Source organism: Ceratotherium simum, chromosome 26 (assembly GCF_057802395.1).
Source record: "Ceratotherium simum simum isolate JZ-2026a chromosome 26, ASM5780239v1, whole genome shotgun sequence".
Lineage (NCBI taxonomy): Eukaryota > Metazoa > Chordata > Mammalia > Perissodactyla > Rhinocerotidae > Ceratotherium > Ceratotherium simum.
Genome location: NC_141925.1, coordinates 18,842,530 through 18,862,465, shown reverse-complemented (window position 1 = coordinate 18,862,465; position 19,936 = coordinate 18,842,530). Strand labels below are relative to the sequence as shown.

Sequence of the window (19,936 nt, the reverse complement as noted above, 5' to 3'; positions counted from 1 at the left end):
TCAAACTATTCCAAAAAATAGAGGAAAATGGAACACTTCCTAAATCATTCTATGAGGCCAACATCACCCTGATACCAAAACCAGACAAAGACAATACAAAGAAAGAAAATTACAGGCCAATATCGCTGATGAACATTGATGCAAAAATGCTCAACAAAATATTGGCAAACTGAATACAACAATACATTAAAAAGATCGTACACCATGATCAAGTGGGATTTATACCAGGGATGCAGGGATGGTTCAACATCCGCAAATCAATCAACGTGATAAATCACATCAACAAAACAAAGAATAAAAACCACATGATCGTCTCAATAGACGCAGAGAAGGCATTTGACAAGATACAACATCCATTTATGATAAAAACTCTCAATACAATGGGAATAGAAGGAAAGTACCTCAACATAATAAAGGCCATATATGACAAACCCACAGCTAACATCATACTCAATGGGGAAAGACTGAAAGCCATTCCTCTGAGAACAGGAACGAGGCAGGGCTGCCCACTCTCACCACTCCTGTTCAACATAGTACTGGAGGTTTTGGCCAGAGCAATTAGGCAAGAAAAAGGAATAAAAGGAATCCAAATAGGTAACGAAGAAGTGAAACTCTCACTATTTGCAGATGACATGATTGTATATATAGAAAACCCTAAAGAATCTGTTGGAAAACTATTAGAAACAATCAACAACTACAGCAAAGTTGCAGGGTACAAAATCAATCTACAAAAATCAGTTGCATTTCTATATGCTAATAATGAACTAACAGAAAGAGAGCTCAAAAAGATAATACCATTTACAATTGCATCAAAAAGAATAAAATACCTAGGAATAAATCTTACCAAGGAGGTGAAGGACCTATGCAATGAGAACTACAAGACGTTATTGAAAGAAATCCATGATGACATAAAGAAATGGAAAGATATCCCATGCACGTGGATTGGAAGAATAAACATAGTTAAAATGTCTATATTACCTAAAGCAATCTACAGATTCAATGCAATACCAATCAGAATCCCAATGACATTCTTCACAGAAATAGAAAAAAGAATACTAAAATTTATATGGGGCAACAAAAGACCCCGAATAGCTAAAGAAATCCTAAAGAAAAAGAACAAAGCAGGAGGCATCACAATCCCTGACTTCAAAACATACTACAAAGCAATAGTAATCAAAACAGCATGGTACTGGTACAAAAACAGACACACAGATCAATGGAACAGAATTGAAAGTCCAGAAATAAAACCACACATATACGGACAGCTAATTTTCGACAAAGGTGCTAAGAACATACAATGGAGAAAGGAAAGTCTCTTCAATAAATGGTGTTGGGAAAACTGGACAGCCACATGCAAAAGAATGAAAGTGGACCATGTGCTATCACCATTCACAAAAATTAACTCAAAATGGATCAAAGACCTGAAGGTGAGACCTGAAACTATAAAACTCATAGAAGAAAATATAGGCAACACACTATTTGACGTTGGTTTTAAAGGAATCTTTTCGGATGACATGCCTACCCAGACTAGGGAAACTAAAGAAAAAATAAACAAGTGGGACTTTATCAGATTAAAGAGCTTTTATAAGACAAATGAAACCAGAATCAAGATAAACAAACAACCAACCAGCTGGGAGAGAATATTTGCAAAACATACATCTGACAAGGGGTTGATCTCCATAATATATAAAGAACTCACACAATTGAACAACAAAAAAACAAACAACCTGATCAAAAAATGGGCAGAGGAAATGAACAGACACTTCTCCAAGGAAGATATACAGATGGCCAATAGGCACATGAAAAGATGCTCAACATCACTAATCATCAGGGAAATGCAAATCAAAACAACACTAAGATACCACCTCACGCCTGTTAGAATGGCTATAATCACCAAGACAAAAAACAACAAATGTTGGAGAGGATGTGGAGAAACAGGAACCCTCATACACAGCTGGTGGGAATGCAAATTGGTGCAGCCTCTATGGAAAACGGTATGGAGATTCCTCAAAGAATTAAAAATAGAGATGCCCTATGATCCAGCCATCCCACTACTGGGAATCTATCCAACACACCTGAAATCAACAATCCAAAGAGGCTTATGCACCCCTATGTTCATTGCAGCATTATTCACCATAGCCAAGAAGTGGAAGCAACCTAAGTGTCCCTCGACTGAGGATTGGATTAAGAAAATGTGGTGTATATATACAATGGAATACTACTCAGCCATAAAAAAAAGACAAAATCGTCCCATTTGCAACAACATGGATGGGCCTGGAGCGTATTATGTTAAGTGAAATAAGCCAGAAAGAGAAAGACAAACACCATATGATCTCACTCATATGTGGAATATAAACCAACACATGGACAGAGAAAACTGGACTGTGGTTACCAGGGCAGTGGGGGTGGGGGGTGGGCACAAGGGGTGAAGGGAGTCATATATGTGGTGATGGACAAACAAAAATGTACAACCCAAAATTTCACAATGTTAGAAACCATTAAAACATCAATAAAAAAATAAAGAAAGAAATATATGAAGAAGTTGGATGAAAGATTAAAATGAATTTTTAAGGTGAAACTGGAGACTGCAAGGAAAATTGAGGCTGTGGCTGGCAGGAAGCTTTGGGAGCAAACACTCCATCTCCCAGGGGCTGAGTGCCTTTAGGGACATTGCAGGAAAAGTTAGGGAAGTGTTGGCAGTTAGGAAGACTCCCTTCCACCTCCAAAACTCTGATTCTGTGAGCCTTCTGGCACTTTTCATATCACACACACACAAACCACACTGGGTCTGCTTTCCTGAGGCAACCCCTCAGTTTTTAAAGCTCTTTACTTCAACTCCCAAAGGCAAACATTACAGTGAATTCACATCTTATTCTAGATTCTGAAGTCAGAGAATTAAATGAAATAGTTAAATAAAGAATACTTTTTGAAATCCCTTAAATTGACCAGTCAGTATGGTCTTGCCTTCTCAGCAAGACCAGTGGAGCTATTGTTTCCTCCAGCACTGGGATGATTTGCAGTTCTTTGACTGAACGCCATAGGAAGCTGGGATTTACCCTCATAGATGCCCCAAGAGACTCCCAGTCTAGGAGAAGAGCCCGGGAATCCAGGCTGACTGCGGGAACTGCAGGTTCTATCTGTCATCTCAGGCTCACGCCAGGGCAGATGCACAGATGTGTTTCTTTCACTCTCACTCTCCCTCACGTTCTCTTCCCACCCCTCATCACCATGGTTATGGAGTTAAATTTTTTGATTTCTCCTTTGATTTCTTCATTCATTCAATTGTTGTTCAGTAGCATTTTGTTTAATCTGCACATATTTGTGACTTTTCCAGTTTTCTTCTTGTAGTTGATTTCTAGTTTCATACAGTTGTGGTAAGAAAAGATGCTTGGTATTATTTCAGTCTTCTTAAATTTATTGAGACTGGTTTTGTGGCCTAATATGTGATCTATCCTGGAGAACGTTCCATGTGCATTTGAAAAGAATGTGTATCCTGCAGTTTTTGGATGGAATGTTCTGTATATATCTACTAAGTCCATCTGGTCTAATGTGTCATTTAAGGCCACTGATTCTTTATTAATCTTCTGTATGGATTATCTATCCATTGATATAAGTGGAGTGTTAAAGTCCCCTACTATTATGTGTTACTGTCTATTTCTCCTTTTATGTCTGTTAATAATTACTTTATATATTTAGGGGCTCCTGTGTTGGTTGCATGGATATTTACAGGTCTTATATCCTATTGTTGGATTGTTCCCTTTATTATTATGTAGTGCCCTTCTTTGTCTCTTGTTACAGTTTTTATTTTAAAGTCTATTTTGTCTGATGTAAGTGTCGCTACCTCAGCTTTCTCTTCATTGCCAGTTGCATGGAGTATCTGTTTCCATCCCTTCACTTTCAGTTTGTGAGTGTCTTTAGGTCTGAAGTGAGTCTCTTTTATGCAGCATACATATGGGTCTTGTTTTTTTATCCAATCAGCCACCTATGTCTTTTGATTGGAGCATTTATTCCATTGGCATTTGCAGTAGCTGTTGATAAGTATATACTTATTGCCGTTTTGTTACTTTTTTTCTGGGTGTTTTAGTAGTTCTTCTCTGTTCCTTTCTTCTTCTCTTGCTCTCTTTCCTTGTGATTTCATGGCTTTCTTTAGTAATATATTTGGGTTTCTTTCTCTTAATTTTTTTTGTATTTATTATAGGTTTCTGGTTTGTGATCATCATGAGGTTCGTGTATAATAACCTATGTAAATAGCAATCTATATTAAGTTGATGATCTCTTATATTGGCCTCTTACTAAAAGCCCTACGCTTTTACTCCCTCCCCCCACATTTTATGTTTCTGATATCATATTTCACCTCGTGTGTGTGTGTGTGTAACCTCTTATCATGGAAATAGATAATTTTAGTACTTTCATCTTTTGACCTTCCTATTAGTTTTATATGATCTACTACATTTGCTGTGTATTGCCTTTACCAGTGATTATTTTTCTTTTCTTTTTTTTTTTTTTTTTTTTTTTTTTTCTTTTTGGGCGAATGAGTAGTTATTGTTCAATGGGTATAGAGTCTCAGTTTTACAAGATGAAAAGAGTTATGGGGATGGATGGTGGTGATGGCTGTATAACAATGTGATTGTATTTAAGACCACTGAACTGTACACTTAAAAATGGTTAAGATGGCAATTTTTTTTGTGGTGAGGAAGATAGGCCCTGAATTTTAACATCTGTGACAATCTTCCTCTACTTTTTATATGGGAGGCCACCACAGCATGGCTTGGTAAGCGGTGCACATGTCCACGCCCGGGATCCGAACTTGCGAACCCCAGGCTGCCGAAGCAGAGCATGCGAACTTAACCACTACACCAGGCTAGCCCCAAGTTGGCAAATTTTATGTCATGTGTATTTTAACAAAGTTAAAAAAAACCCGACACCAGTGAGTGGCCAGTTCTCTGTGCTATGGAAATTTAAGCTGCTTTAGTGATCTCGGACAGTTTTCCCAAAGTTAGTGTTTGGCGTTGACGGTGGAAAGAAGATAACACTCATTTATTCCAAAGACAGACGTCTGTTGAGTGTCTACAACTGTGTGCTTGGGATTTTGTTCAACTTTTGGAAATAGCTCATCTCTTAAAGGTATTTAAAGGTGCATTTATCTGAGAGGAAGATGGCTGGAAGCGGCCCTGGGTGGCAGTGGAACCCTTAAACCACCAGCTGTGTTTTTCGGTCATCTACTCAGAGCGGAAGGGGACCCTCAGCTCACACAGGTCAAGGGCAAAGGAAAGGAAGAGGTGAGTGCCCCTTGTGCCCCTCATCTTTGGATATAAATGTGTCTGCTTTTCTAGGCATGACATGCCCTGGGAAAACTGTTCTGTTCACATGAGGATCTTGCTAGTTGTCTGCCAGCCTGGTAACTGACTCCACTTGGTAAGTGGGAGCCCAGCATAAACGCGAGCTCAGCATTCACTTCACGGGAATGCGTGATCTAAAGTCCAATGCATAATGAAGTGTTTATTGACAAGAATGGACAGGCAGGGCCATACGCTGACTAGTTTTTCTGCACAGCTGTCGGCTTTCCCCATGAGAAAGGTGCAGTTCTTGAAGACTGATTCCTATTGGAGGGGAGGGCACAGAAGACATTGGAGACAGCTGAATCTGCACTCACCCCAGACCTAGCTAGGCTGCTGCCTTGGTGACCGAGTCTGGTTTTGTGCTTTTGTAGCTTTTCACACTGAGTAGGAGAGAGAAGACGCTCCAGGCCAGGAGCCTTCCCTTTACGTTTGAAGGCAGTCAAGGGCTTCTTGTTATTATATTAAAGACACTTACGCTCTTCCAAGAACAGACAATCTGGAGCATTTGTTCAGATTATTGGGCAATTACCTAAGCATCTTTCCTAAATTCCTCCATTTGTAATTCTTAAGAATGTACCATTAAATACTAGTGGCATTTAACATCTCTTTTTAACTGCTGCCAAACTTAATTTCTTAACTTTTTATTTTAAATACTGTTCTTTGTCCTAAAGCCTATTTTATTTGATATCAATATGGCAAGTCCGCTCTCTTATGGTTGCTGTTTACATGGTATATCTTTTTCCATCCTCTTACTTTCAATCTATTTGTGTCTTTGAATCTAAAATGTCTCTCTTGTAGACAGCATATATTTGATCTTGCCTTTTATCCTGCCTGACAATGTCGTCTTTTTGATTTGGAGTTCTTAGTCTATCTGCATTTAACGTAATTATAGATGTGGTTAGATTTATATCTACTATTTCTATTTTCTATATGTCTCATGTCCATTTTCTATATGTCTATATCTTTCTATATGACATACATATAGAAAATATTTAAGACTTTAAAAATTGTTTTTTTTTGTGGTAATATATATAACATGAAATTTGCCATTTAAACTATTTTTTTTTTTTTTTAAATTTCAGGTGTACATCATTGTACTTCTATTTCTGCATGGACTACATCATGTTCACCACCAAAATACTAATTACAACCCATCACCACACACATGTACCGAATTATCCCTTTCACCCTCCACCCTCCCCCCTTCCCCTCTGGTAACCACCAATCCAATCTCTGTCCCTATGTGTTTGTTTATTGTTGTTATTATCTACTACTTAATGAAGGAAATCATACGGTATTTGGCCTTCTCCCTCTGACTTATTTCACTTTGCATCATACCCTCAATGTCCATCCATGTTGTCACAAATGGCTGGATTTCGTCGTTTCTTATGGCTGAGTAGTATTCCATTGTGTATATATACCACCGCTTCTTTATCCATTCGTCCCTTGATGGGCACTTAGGTTGCTTCCAAGTCTTGGCTATTGTGAATAAGGCTGCAATGAACACAGGGGTGCATGTACCTTTGCAAATTGGTGTTTTCAAGTTCTTTGGATAAATACCCAACAGTGGAATAGCTGGATCATATGGTAGTTCTATCCTTGATTTTTTGAGGAATCTCCATACTGTTTTCCATAGTGGCTGCACCAGTTTGCACTCCCACCAGCAGTGTATGAGAGTTCCCTTCTCTCCACATCCTCTCCAACACATGTTGTTTCCTGTCTTGTTAATTATAGCCATTCTGACAGGCGTGAGGTGATATCTCATTGTAGTTTTGATTTGCATTTCCCTGATAGTCAGTGATTTTGAACATCTTTTCATGTGTCTGTTGGCCATCTGTATATCTTCTTTGGAGAAATGTCTGTTCAGGTCCCTTGCCCATTTTTTAATTGGGTTGGTAGTTTTTTTGTTGTTGAGATGCATGAGTTCTCTATATATTTTGGAGATTAAGCCCTCATCAGATGTATGGTTTGCAAATATCTTCTCCCAATTGTTAGGTTGTCTTTTCGTTTTGTTGATGGTTTCCTTTGCTGTGCAGAAGCTTTTTAGTTTGATGTAGTCCCATTTGTTTATTTTTTCTATTGTTTCTCTTGCCCGGTCAGATGTGGTGTTAGAAAAGATGTTGCTAAGACCGATGTCGAAGAGCGTACTGCCTATGTTTTCTTCTAGAACTTTCACAGTTTCAGGTCTTACATTCAAGTCTTTAATCCATTTGGAGTTAATTTTTGTGTATGGTGTAAGGTAAGGATCTACTTTCATTTTTTTGCATATGGCTATCCAGTTTTCCCAACACCATTTGTTGAAGAGACTTTCTTTTCCCCATTGTATGTTCTTGGCTCCTTTGTCAAAGATTAGCTGTCCATAGATGTGTGGGTTTATTTCTGGGCTTTCGATTCTATTCCATTGATCTGTGTGTCTGTTTTTGTGCCAGTACCATGCTGTTTTGGTTACTATAGCTTTGTAGTATATTTTGATATCAGGGAGTGTGATTCCTCCAGCTTTGTTCTTTTTTCTCAGGATTCCTTTAGCTATTCGGGGTCTTTTGTTGTTCCATATGAATTTTAGGATTCTTTGTTCTATTTCTGTGAAAAATGTTGTTGGAACTTTGATAGGGATTGCATTGAATCTATAGATGGCTTTAGGAAGTATGGACATCTTAACTATGTTAATTCTTCCAATCCAAGAGCATGGAATATCTTTCCATTTCTTTGTGTCTTCTTCAATTTCTTTCAGAAATGTTTTATAGTTTTCGGTGTACAGATCTTTCACCTCTTTGGTTAAATTTATTCCTAGGTATTTTATTCTTTTTGTTGCAATTGTAAATGGGATGGTATTCTTAATTTCTCTTTCTGCGACTTCGTTGTTAGTGTACAGAAATGCGACTGATTTTTGTATGTTGATTTTGTATCCTGCAACTTTACCATATTCGTTTATTACTTCTAAAAGTTTTCTGGTGGATTCTTTAGGGTTTTCTATATATAAAATCATGTCATCTGCAAATAGTGACAGTTTCACTTCTTCCTTTCCAATTTGGATCCCTTTTATTTCTTTCTCTTGCCTGATTGCTCTGGCTAGGACTTCCAATACTATGTTAAATAGGAGTGGTGAGAGTGGGCATCCTTGTCTGGTTCCTGTTCTTAGAGGGATAGCTTTCAGTTTTTCACCATTGAGGATGATATTAGCTGTGGGTTTCTCATATATGGTCTTTATTATGTTGAGGTACTTTCCTTCTATACCCATTTTATTCAGAGTTTTTATCATAAATGGATGCTGTATCTTGTCAAATGCTTTCTCTGCATCTATTGAGATGATCATGTGATTTTTGTTCTTCATTTTATTAATGTGGTGTATTACGTTGATTGATTTGCGAATATTAAACCATCCCTGCATCCCTGGAATAAATCCCACTTGATCATGGTGTATAATCTTTTTAACGTATTGTTGTATGCGATTTGCTAGTATTTTGTTGAGGATTTTTGCGTCGATGTTCATCAGTGATATTGGCCTGTAATTTTCTTTTTTTGTGTTGTCCTTGTCTGGTTTTGGTATCAGGGTAATGTCAGCTTCGTAGAATGAGTTAGGGAGCTTCCCCCCCTCCTCAATTTTTTGGAAGAGTTTGAGAAGGATAGGTATTAAGTCTTCTTTGAATGTTTGGTAGAATTCACCAGGGAAGCCATCTGGTCCTGGACTTTTATTTTTGGGGAGGTTTTTGATTACTGTTTCGATCTCCTTACTGGTGATTGGTCTATTCAAATTCTCCACTTCTTCTTGATCCAGTTTTGGAAGGTTGTATGATTCTAAGAATTTATCCATTTCTTCCAGATTGTCGAATTGGTTGGCATATAGTTTTTCATAGTATTCTCTTATAATCTTTTGTATTTCTGAGGTGTCTGTTGTAACCTCTCCTCTTTCATTTCTGATTTTACTTATTTGTGCCTTCTCTCTTTTTTCTTGGTGAGTCTAGCTAAAGGTTTGTCAATTTTGTTGATCTTTTCAAAGAACCAGCTCTTGGTTTTATTAATTTTTTCTATTGTTTTTTGGTCTCTATTTCATTTATTTCTGCTCTGATTTTTATTATTTCCCTTCTTCTACTGATTTTGGGCTTTGTTTGTTCTTCTTTTTCCAGTTCCTTTAGGTGCATTTTTAGATTGTTTATTTGAGATTTTTCTTGTTTGTTGAGATAGGCCTGTATCGCTATAAACTTCCCTCTTAGAACCGCTTTTGCTGTATCCCATAAATTCTGGCATGTCGTATTTTCATTTTCATTTGTCTCCAGGTATTTTTGATTTCTTCTTTGATTTCTTCGTTAACCCAGTCGTTGTTCAGTAGCATTTTGTTTAATCTCCATGTATTTGTGGCTTTTCTGATTTTCTTCCTATAGTTGATTTCTAGTTTCATACCGTTGTGGTCAGAAAAGATGCTTGGTATTATTTCAATCTTCTTAAATTTATGGAGACTTGTTTTGTGGCCTAATATGTGATCAATCTTGGAGAATGTTCCATGCGCATTTGAAAAGAACGTGTATTCTTCGGTTTTTGGATGGAATGCTCTGTATATATCTACTAGGTCCATCTGTTCTAAGGTGTCGTTTAAGGCCAATGTTTCCTTATTGATCTTCTGTTTGGATTATTTTTCTTTGATAATTTTCTTATTGCTATTTGTGGTCTTTTCTTTTCCACTTAAATAAGTCCTTTTAACATTTCTTGTAAGGCTGGTTTATTGATGATAACCTCCTTTAGTTTTTGCTTGTCTGGAAAACTCTTTATCTTTCCTTCCATTTTGAATGATAACCTTGCTGGGTAGAGTATTCTTGTCTTTAGGTTTTTTCTTTTCAGCTCTTTGAATATATCGTGCCACTCCCTTATAGCCCATAAGGTTTCTGCTTAGAAGTCAGCTGATAGCCTTATGGGGTTTCCTTTGTATGTAACTTGTTGCCTTTCTTTTGCAACTTTTAGGATTCTCTCTTTATCTTTAATTCTTGATATTTTAATTAAAATGTGTCTTGGTGTGAGCCTCTTTGGGTTCATCTTGTGTGGTCCTCTCTTTACTTCCTGTACCTGGATGTCTGTTTCCTTCCTCAGGTTAGGAAAGTTTTCAGCTACTGTTTCTTCAAATAGGTTCTCTGCCCTTTTGTCTCTCTCTTCTCCTTCTGGGACACCTATAATATGGATGTTAGTACACTTGATGTTGTCCCAGAGATCCCTTAGACTGTCCTCATTCTTTTTAATTCTTTTTTTCTGTTCAGCTTGGGTGATTTCATTTATTCTTTCCTCCAGCTCGCTGATCCATTCTTCTGTGTCGTCTGCTCTGCTGTTGACTCCCTCTAGTGAATTTTTCATTTCTATTATTGTATTCTTCAGTTCTGATTAGTTCTTTTTTATATTTTCCAATTCTCTGTTGAAGTTCTCACTGTGTTCATCTATTCTTCCAAAATCAGTGAGCCTCTTTATGACTATTAGTTTGTACTCTTTATCAGGTAGACTGTTTATCTCTGTTTTGTTTAGTTCTTTTTCTGAGGATCTGTCCTGTTCCCTTATTTGGAACATATTCGTTTGTCTCCTCATTTTGCTTACTTCTCTGTGCCTATATCTATGTATTAGGTAGATCAGCTACGTCTCCCAATCTTGGAGATATGGCCTTGTGTAACAGGTGCCTCATGGGGCCCAGCAATGTGCTTCCATCTCCTCACCAGTTTCAAATGTTCCAGGAGTGTCACCTGTATGGGCTACATGTTCCCTTCTGTTGTGGCAGGGTTGCTCTTGCTGCAGGTGCATGGTTAGGCTAGGCTTACCCCCAGGCCAGCTGGTTGTAAGGCTCAGCTGTGTGCAGCTACTACAGTCACTTTAGTCACTTTATTGGGCACGAGGAACCCCAGCACAGCTGGCTGCAAGGTCTAATAGCACACACCTGCTGCTGATTTGCTGTTAAGTGAGTCAGGCCCCCAATGTGGCTGGTTGCTAGGCTCAGGGGCTCACAATTGCTCTAGGCCTCCAGAATGTGAGCCTGTTGTCAGCTTTCTCGGGGGTGCAGCTGAGTGGGGCTGGCCCCAGGCATGGCAGCATACAATCGTTTCAGGCATTGGAAGGTGGGACAGATTTCCTGTGTGGTTGTGTAAAGAGGCCAGTGGCACAAGTCTGCTGCAGCTTACAAGCCCCACTACCCACCGACCCACACACCTGGCCAATGCAGTCTTGTCCCATGTGCACATCTGTCCCACTGAAGCAGACCCACTTGCTCCGCTGAAGAAGTCCCACACACTCTGCCAACACAGGCCCACCCCTCCTGCATGCACTACCCCACAAAGGCGGACCCACTCACCCCACTGCAGAGGTCCCACACACCCCACCTATGCAGGCCCACAAGTTCTCTGGGCTTGCTGGTGGGTGGGGCCAGTCCCTAGGGCAGACTGCCTGCCCTGGCTGAGCTGGATTAAATCAGTGCTCTAGTGGGTGGGGCAAACCCTTGGGCTAACGGCTGGGGGAAGAACTCCAATGGCATCTGCCAGCATCTGTGTCAGCATGCCTGTACTAGGTCACAGTGATGGCTGCCCCCAGTGACTCAGTCCCTGGGGAGGTGGGCCTAGCTGCCTTCTGCCTCTTTGAGACAGCTTTTCAAGTGAGTCTCTGTTACCAAAGGGCTATGCACCTTTCTTTCTGGTGATCTTTTGTTGGTTTCTGGAATGGATGAATTTGTGTGTGGGCCTTTTAAGGGAAAGCTTTTCTTTCTCTTATGTTTGATAGCTTTTCTGGGGGTATTCCCCATTGGTTTTAATAGCCAGCAAAGCCAGGTATTATGACAGGCATCTCCGTTGTGCTGAATTCAAAGGCTGCTTATTGTGGCGTAGCTCTCCTGCACAAACCCCCTGTTCCTCCAGGAAAAGCTTTGTACCTTATGATTGTTCCTGGCTGTGAGGCACTGCAGCTAGAATGGGTTTTTTTCTGCAGCAGAAGGGTATTTCTGCCTCTTCCACCTCTGTCAGTGTTGTCCCTTGTTGTTGGGGTTCTTCTTATCCAGTTTCCAGTTTGTCTCAGAGGTTCCACAGGTAATTGTAAATTTGTTGTGTCCGTGGGACGAGGTGAGTTCAGAGTCCTCCTATGCCACCATCTTCACAGCAATCCCTTCAGCTAATGTTTTGTCAGAGATTTCCTTGAGTGCCAGGAGCTCAAACAAACAAACACAAACATCAACAGCAACAACAACAGAGAACGACCCCTGTGCAGACCGGCTCTGTGTGAGGAGCTCCCCACAACTTGGCCAGCCTTGCTCTGAGCCTAGGGATCAGCCTGAGGTGGAAGCTTCAGGTCCTCTCAGGACGTTCTGAGCATGCGTTGCCTGGGCGTGTGATGGCTTTCTAAATCCCGCGTGTTCATAGCTGTCTCAGTTTCCTGGAAAGTCTACCCTAGCTTCTCCCCCAGACCTTGACGGTCTACTGTATATCTCCCCCATAGTCTCTCCTCTCAGGCGTCTTTAGTTGTAGTCCACCGTGTAGCTTTTATGAGCAGTGCTTGCTGCTCTTCCCATCTGCATTCTGAGTCGTGTGAAATGACGGCCTTGCATCAGCCCTTCAGGTGTCCCCAGAGAGGTTAGAACAGATTACACAATATGTTGCAAATAAGATCTGCTCTGCTCCCTCTGGTTGGAGCAGGGGTACTGGGAACTGGGCTGCTGTCTACTCAAGACCAAATCTGCCATGCTGGGGAAAGGTGAGGCAAGGTTCCAATGTTTTTTTCTGGAACCTCTTAAAATCATGTCATGTCCCACAACAGGGAAGATCCCAATACATTGCTTGGTGGTCAAGTGCATGGGCTGTAGAGCAAAAATGGCATGAAATGTGAGTAAAAATGGCATGAAACTTCCCTACCGTTTTGAAGGTGGCTTTTCTTGATTGGGTATTTGCACGGTTGTTGTAAACCTTTGACTCTTCCAGAGCTCCTACAAAGTCAGCTCAGACAGCTCCTGGTAGTTTGTTTGCTTGTTTGTTTTTGATGTTTTGTAGCGGAACAAGAGCTTACAGCTTTCTAGTAGGCCATTTTATTTACATCACTACCTAGTAGCACTTTTGAAAAGCAGCCAAGGTTGAGAACCCACTTGGGTGTCTTTGTGGACTCTGCTCACGTCTGTGTGGTAGATGGGATACTGTGCCCCTACCATTAAGGAGCTTTTCTTTGGCCCTGGGAGCATGATTCCTTCCCTGGATGTGTGAATCCCATCATCCAGGTTCCAGTCTCTGATGATTGTCATCAAGAAAGTTCATTTCCTCCTGGAAGGCGTGTCCACAAGGGTGTGTCAGGCCAACTGTACCAACACACAATACACTGAGCTGGACAGCAGTTCAAGTGGTGCGTGAATGGGGGTGGGACTTTGCTGTACCCCTTGATGCAATATTTCCTAAATTTCAGTCATCCATGTCCACATCCACTATTTTTTACCTTATCTGTGCACCATCTATATTATCACTTACTTAATTTTTCTCTCTAAATCCACTTATTATTTTACTTTAAAACATTTCTTTTTTTAAAAAAGTTGATGTGGTATCACAGTGGAAAACTGTATCACTTGCCAAAAGCAAAAGGCAATTGTAACCATAACTATAATACAAACAAAACAACTTTCTTAAATTTTAGCTACATCCTGTTCCCACTAAAAGCTCTGGTCTTGAAACTTACCTTCCTCTTGGTAGTTCCAGAGCTTTTAAAAATATGTCGGAGCCAAATCAGAACAATTGGAAGGGAATCTAAAAAGGAATGTGATCCGACGTTTTTTTCTGGAACCTCTTAAAATCATGTCATGACCCACAACAGGGAAGATCCCAACACATTGCTTGGTGGTCAAGTGCATGGGCTGTAGAGCAAGAATTAAAATCAAATACCAGCCCTTCCACCGACCAGCTGAGTGGTTTTGAGCAAGTGATTGTGCCTCTCTGAGCATCAGTTTCCTCTTCTGTAACACGGGCTATGAAAAATGCCAGCCTCACACAAAACCTGTGCATGAATATTCATAGTGGCATTATTCCTAATAGCTAAAAACTGGATGGGGCCGGTCCCATGGCATAGTGGTTAAGTTAGGCATGCTCCACTTCAGATTTGCAGGTTTGGATCCCAGGTGCAGACCTACACCACTCATCAGCCATGCTGTGGTGGTGATGCACATACAAAATAGAGGAAGATGGGCACAGATGTTAGCTCAGGGAAAATCTTCCTCAGCAAAAAAAACAAAACAAAACAAAACTGGAAACAACCCAGATGCTCTTCAATGGGTGAATGGTTAAACAAACTGTGATTCATTCATAATATGAAATACTGCTCCGCAATAAATAGGATTGAGCTATTGATGAACACACCAACCTGGATGAATCTTCAGAGAATTACACTGAATGAAAAAATAAAAAAAGCCATTCCCAAATGTTACATTCTATATGATTCCACTTATGTAACTTTCTTAAAATGACAAAATTATGAAAATGGAGAATAGATTAGGCATTGCCAAGGGGTTAGGGATGGAGAAGGAGGGAGAGAAGGAGGAGGAGGGAGGTGGACGTGGGTATAAAAGCAACATGAGAGCTCCTGGTGATGACGGGACTGTTCTGTCTCTTGACTGGTGGTTGATATACACATGTGATAAAATTGCATTGTACTAAATACACTTACACACACACACACACACACGCAAATGAGTACAAGTGAAAAACTGGGGAAATCTGGGTAAGATTGGTGGATTGCATCAATGTCAGTATCCTGGTTGTGATGTTGAACTATATAGTGTTGGAAGATGTTACCGTTGGGAGAAACTGGGTAAAGTGTACATGGGATCTCTTTGTATTATTTCTTACAGTGTGCATGTGAATCTATCATTATCTTAAAATAAGTTTAATTAAAGTAATACCAACCTCACAGGCTTTCTGTGAGGATCAAATGAGGTAGTGTTTTGGGAAGAAAATTCGTTCAGCAAATGTTTATTGACACCTCCCGTCTGTCCAGTTACTGTGTGAACGCTGAGCTTCTCACAGTGAATCAAATACACGGAGTTCATGGTGTAGGAAATCGTATTCTACTGGAGAGCCACACAAAAGTGAGGTGTTATTTTAAAAAATTATCCTTAAAATTGGTGTAATATTGCCCACTAAATCAGCAGTAGAGTGCATTGAGTGTTTGCATGTAAAGAAAATAGACTTGGAGAGATGACAAAACTTGCCCAGGTGCCAGGTGGAGTGACAAGGAGGAGTCGGACCCAGATCTGAGCCCCAGGTTGTGGCTCTTCATCTCTAGACTCGCTGCCTTCTCCGCAGAGGGGTGCTGTTCTCTTTACAGGATGACCCGGTGAGGACAGCCGAAGCAGAGTGTGGGGACATTTACAGCACTGGGGACAGAGCAACCATGGATGCAGAGGGCCACATCTGGTTCCTGGGGAGGGACGATGATGTCATCAATGCCTCTGGGTAGGTGTGGCTGACCCTGAGCCAGGAGGTGTCACCCTCACACGCCTGGTGGGATCTAGCTGGCCCAGACGTTCCGCCATGCATTGGTGATGGGACCCTCAGCCTAATTCTGAACAGAGCCATGTCTACGGGGCCCTGGCCCGGGGGTGTCTGTGCACCTCCCCCAACCTCTGCATCCAGAAGGAATAGTCAAAATGAAGTTCAGGAAGGTCTGGAAGAACAACCATAATAAGACACCATGCAATTTAAAGAGGAAGGGAGACCTTGCTTTGATCCCTATTGATGGGAGGAAATTATTCTCTGTGCTCCTCTGATGGGGCACAACACGTCACAGAAAAAAAAAAAAATAATAATAATAGCTAACATTTATGGAGTGCTTACTAGGTGAAAGCACTCTCCTCGGTGCTTTGTATAACCCAGTAGATGTTATTATTATGCCCATTTTACTCATGAGAAAACTGAGTCACTGACCAGTGAAGTAAGTTTCCTAAAGTTTCAAAGACAGTACAGGTTGCAGCTCAGATTCAAACCAAGGTGGTCTGGCTCCCAACCCGTTGTCCCTAACCCTTACGTGATTTAGGGGGAAAAAATGACACAAGTAACAAGTTCTCTTGGTTATTTCAGGGAAATTGAGTTTGTTTTATTTTGTAATTTCTAAAACAAATGCTGACGTAGTGGAGAATAGGATGGAGAATTTTCATGAATGTTTAAGATAAAGTTTGGGGTTTCCAAGAGGTTCCATGCTGGAGGAAGCTCCTGAAGCCAGGCCACAGAGCTCTGGGAGGACAGAGCTCTCTCTCTCCTCCTACCAGAGGCAGTGAGTGAGAAGAGAGCACCTGTGCCTTATATTTCTTAGCATGGAGCGTCCAGGTCTTCCTGCAGTGGTCCCACTACACAGCCTGTCACAGGCCTCTGACCCCCTGTGACAGTTTCCCTCTGTAAAGTGCCAAGGGAAGATACGATCCTCCAGAACATGAGATTTGAGGGCCTGGTTACCCCAGCCCTGGCATCTGCTCAGAACCAGAGAAGGAACTTTGATCCTGCAGGTATCGCATCGGGCCGACAGAGGTGGAGAATGCCCTGGCCGAGCATCCAGCAGTGGCTGAGTCAGCTGTGGTGAGCAGCCCGGACCCGATTCGAGGGGAGGTGAGGAAGAGGACACGGGGGTCATCGTGTCTGTGTGTGGGCACTGGGGAGGCAGGTGCAGGGGAAACTTCCAGGCCATGTCTACCCAGGACCTAGGGTGGAGAGAGGGTGCAGTTGGTGTGTGTGTGCACTTACACGATGTGGTCACCAGGGGGCACTGTGGCCTCATCTGTGACTGAAAATGCCGCTGCTGACATCTAACATTTAATGAGCTCTTATTATGTGCCTGCTCATTTTTCCCCCCAGTAACCTAATGAGTTCAGGACTCTCATTATACCCTTTTATAGAGAAGGAAACAGGGGCCTAAAGAAGTTATTAAGTTGCCCAGATGACACAGTGGTGGAGACAGAACGGGAATCTAAGCAATCTGGCTCCAGAGCATGCATTCATTGATTCAACAGGTGTTTACTGAGCACATACTATGTGCAAGGCCCTGTGCAATTAAGTGGGGACATAAATAATAACCTAAGAATAATAAATTACCAACAATTATTAAATGCCCACAAGGTTCCAGGCACAGACGTATACATACAACAATAGTAAAAATGATGAAGATAACGCTGATGATTGGAATAATAATAAAGTTAAACTAGCCTCATGTTTTACATGTATCGTCTCGTGAAATCTTTACCTAAACCCAGTGAGGAATGAACCCTATTTCGCAGGGAAGGAAATTGAGGGTGAGAGAGGTTGAGTAACTTTCCAATCATAGAGTGGAGACTGGAGTATTGGGACTAGAACCTGGTCTGTCCTTTTCCAAAGGCTCAAGTGTCAGCTTGGTGTTTTCGCTCATTAAATAAATATTCACTTTGTAAACTAGACAATTCACTGGCGCTCACCCTGAGCCTCCGCTCTGGTTCTGCATGACAGGTGGTGAAGGCCTTTATCGTCCTGGCCCCACAGTTCCTGTCCCGGGACAGGGACCAGCTCACCAAGGAGCTGCAGCAGCACGTGAAGTCAGTGACGGCCCCGTACAAGTACCCGAGGAAGGTGAGTGAGGCGGGTGGACGGGGCTGGTCCCCCTGAGCCGTCCTGGCGCTCCGCTGCCCGAGTCTCGTTGGGTGGCTGGGCTGAAGCTTAAACAGCCAGTAGAACTTGCATTTTCCTCTTCAGAAGAAAGAACTGGGGTAGGGGTGGGGTGGAGCCAACTTACTCAGAAGGAACCTGTGGCAGAAACCCAAAAGGAATCCATTGCTGGCACGTTAACCTAAAGAACAAAAATCAGACATGTGCCCAAAGATATCCAAGAAGGGTATTTAAAATCTTTCAAAATTTGAGAAAGAAATCCAAATCAGCAGCTTCCAAACTGTTTTTAAAAATAATTCATGCTTGGAAATACATTCTATATTGCAACTCAGTACATATATACATACGTAACAAACAAAAATTAACAAAATGATATTTATCCTTATAACATGCCATATATTCTGATATTTTTATTCTACTTCATTTGTTTTAAATGCTGTGTGCAAACTACAAAAATGTCCAACAATAGAGAAATGATTAAGTTGTTCATGAAATTTAATATTATCCTGTATTTTAAAATGATATTGCAGATCTTTTATTTTTAGTGTAAAAAGATCACAATATATTATTAAGAGAAAAATCAGGCAATGAAAGAATGTACATGATATTATCCTATTAGTTTAAAAGCAGAGTTTGAGCGGATACATGTGCCGAAAGTCCGCATTTCCTTCTTTTGTGATAGTGCTTTGCTCCGTCGTCTGAGCGCTGACAATCCATCCAGATAGAAAGCTGCAGAGCTCACGTCTAGTGAACATGCGCCATGTGGGCCGGGCCCTGGGTCAGTGCTGCACACGCGTGACTATTTCATTTCATCATCCCCACAGCCTGAGATGGTCTCACCACTCTGCTTCCCAGAGAGGAGCTGAGGCTCAGAGACTCCCAGGAAATTGCCTGAGATTAGAGTTAATAAAAAGCAGAGCAGGAACCCAAACCCCTGTGTATCTGACAACAGAGTCCCTGCTTCTAACATCAGGCTCTGCGGCCTCACAGAGAGGAGAACAGAGGGCACGCAGCAGGCAGGATGGGCTAGATGTTACTGTGGGTAACAAAGACCCCCCAAAGTCTTAGCGGCTTATAACGAGGAAGGTGTCTTCCTTGCTCATGTCACATGTCCACCATGTCCAGGCCCTCCTGGGGCCTCTGCTCCACACCCCTCATCTCGGGACCAGGATAACGGAGCAGCCACCATACAAGTATCTGCCAGGTGCCGTAAGAGATGGACAGAGCTGGCGGCCAGGCTCACTGGTTCCCAGCTCTTCTGTTAGAGGTGGCACGCTTCCCTCCCACTCACATTTCACTGGTCAAAGCCTGTCCCAAGGCTGCATCCAACTTCAGGGGGTCAGGAGGAGAACCTGGCATCTTTGGTGGGCCCCCTTAAGGGCACCACATGGTGCCAGCCTGTCTGGGGGACTGTGCAGGGGCAAAGGAGGAGAGGGGGGACTGGTAGGAAGTGACGGTGGGACTAAGTCAGGATGGATTTGCTTTCGCCTCAACCAGGTGGAGTTTGTCCCAGAGCTGCCCAAAACCGTCACTGGCAAGATTAAAAGGAGTGAACTTCAGAAAAAGGAGTTTGGTCAGATGTGATCGTCAATAAACTCAGAAACCACTGTGTGACTTTGGGTAAATCCCTGGCCACCTCAGTTTTCCCATATGGCGAGGGTGAGGATGGGGGTGTTGAGAGAGTTGATTTGGAAGGATATCAGGAGTGCCAATATTTCCGCATTTTTGTTTCTTTCAGATTAATATCAGTCACTCTTCTTCCTCCGAGTCTCCTGTTCCTTCTGGATTGCCCAGATGAGCACACAGATTGGGGCTGGAGGTAATAAAATGCGAATATGAACATCAACGGTGCCCCTGTGTCATGCATTAATTCTGTGGATGAACCTGTGCTAAATGTGGTTCCTCCATAATTCTCCCCAATCCGCACTGGAGAGAGCCCAGGGCCTGATTCTCCCTGCTGGCCTCAGCTTCCTTCGTGGCCCTGTGGACCCA

General features: G+C 41.8%; 1 pseudogene across 1 annotated transcript in view; it reads left to right on the top strand.

Moving 5' to 3' along the window:
• The window catches only part of LOC101393862 (acyl-coenzyme A synthetase ACSM2A, mitochondrial-like), a 94,411-nt pseudogene extending 74,864 nt beyond the window's left edge, over positions 1–19,547 (top strand). Inside the window, exons 13-16 of the transcript XR_015548550.1 lie at positions 15,645–15,772; positions 16,819–16,918; positions 17,789–17,908; positions 19,442–19,547. The product of XR_015548550.1 is annotated as an acyl-coenzyme A synthetase ACSM2A, mitochondrial-like (transcript). The remainder of the gene's footprint in view (positions 1–15,644; positions 15,773–16,818; positions 16,919–17,788; positions 17,909–19,441) is intronic.
• Positions 19,548–19,936: the final 389 nt, after the last annotated feature.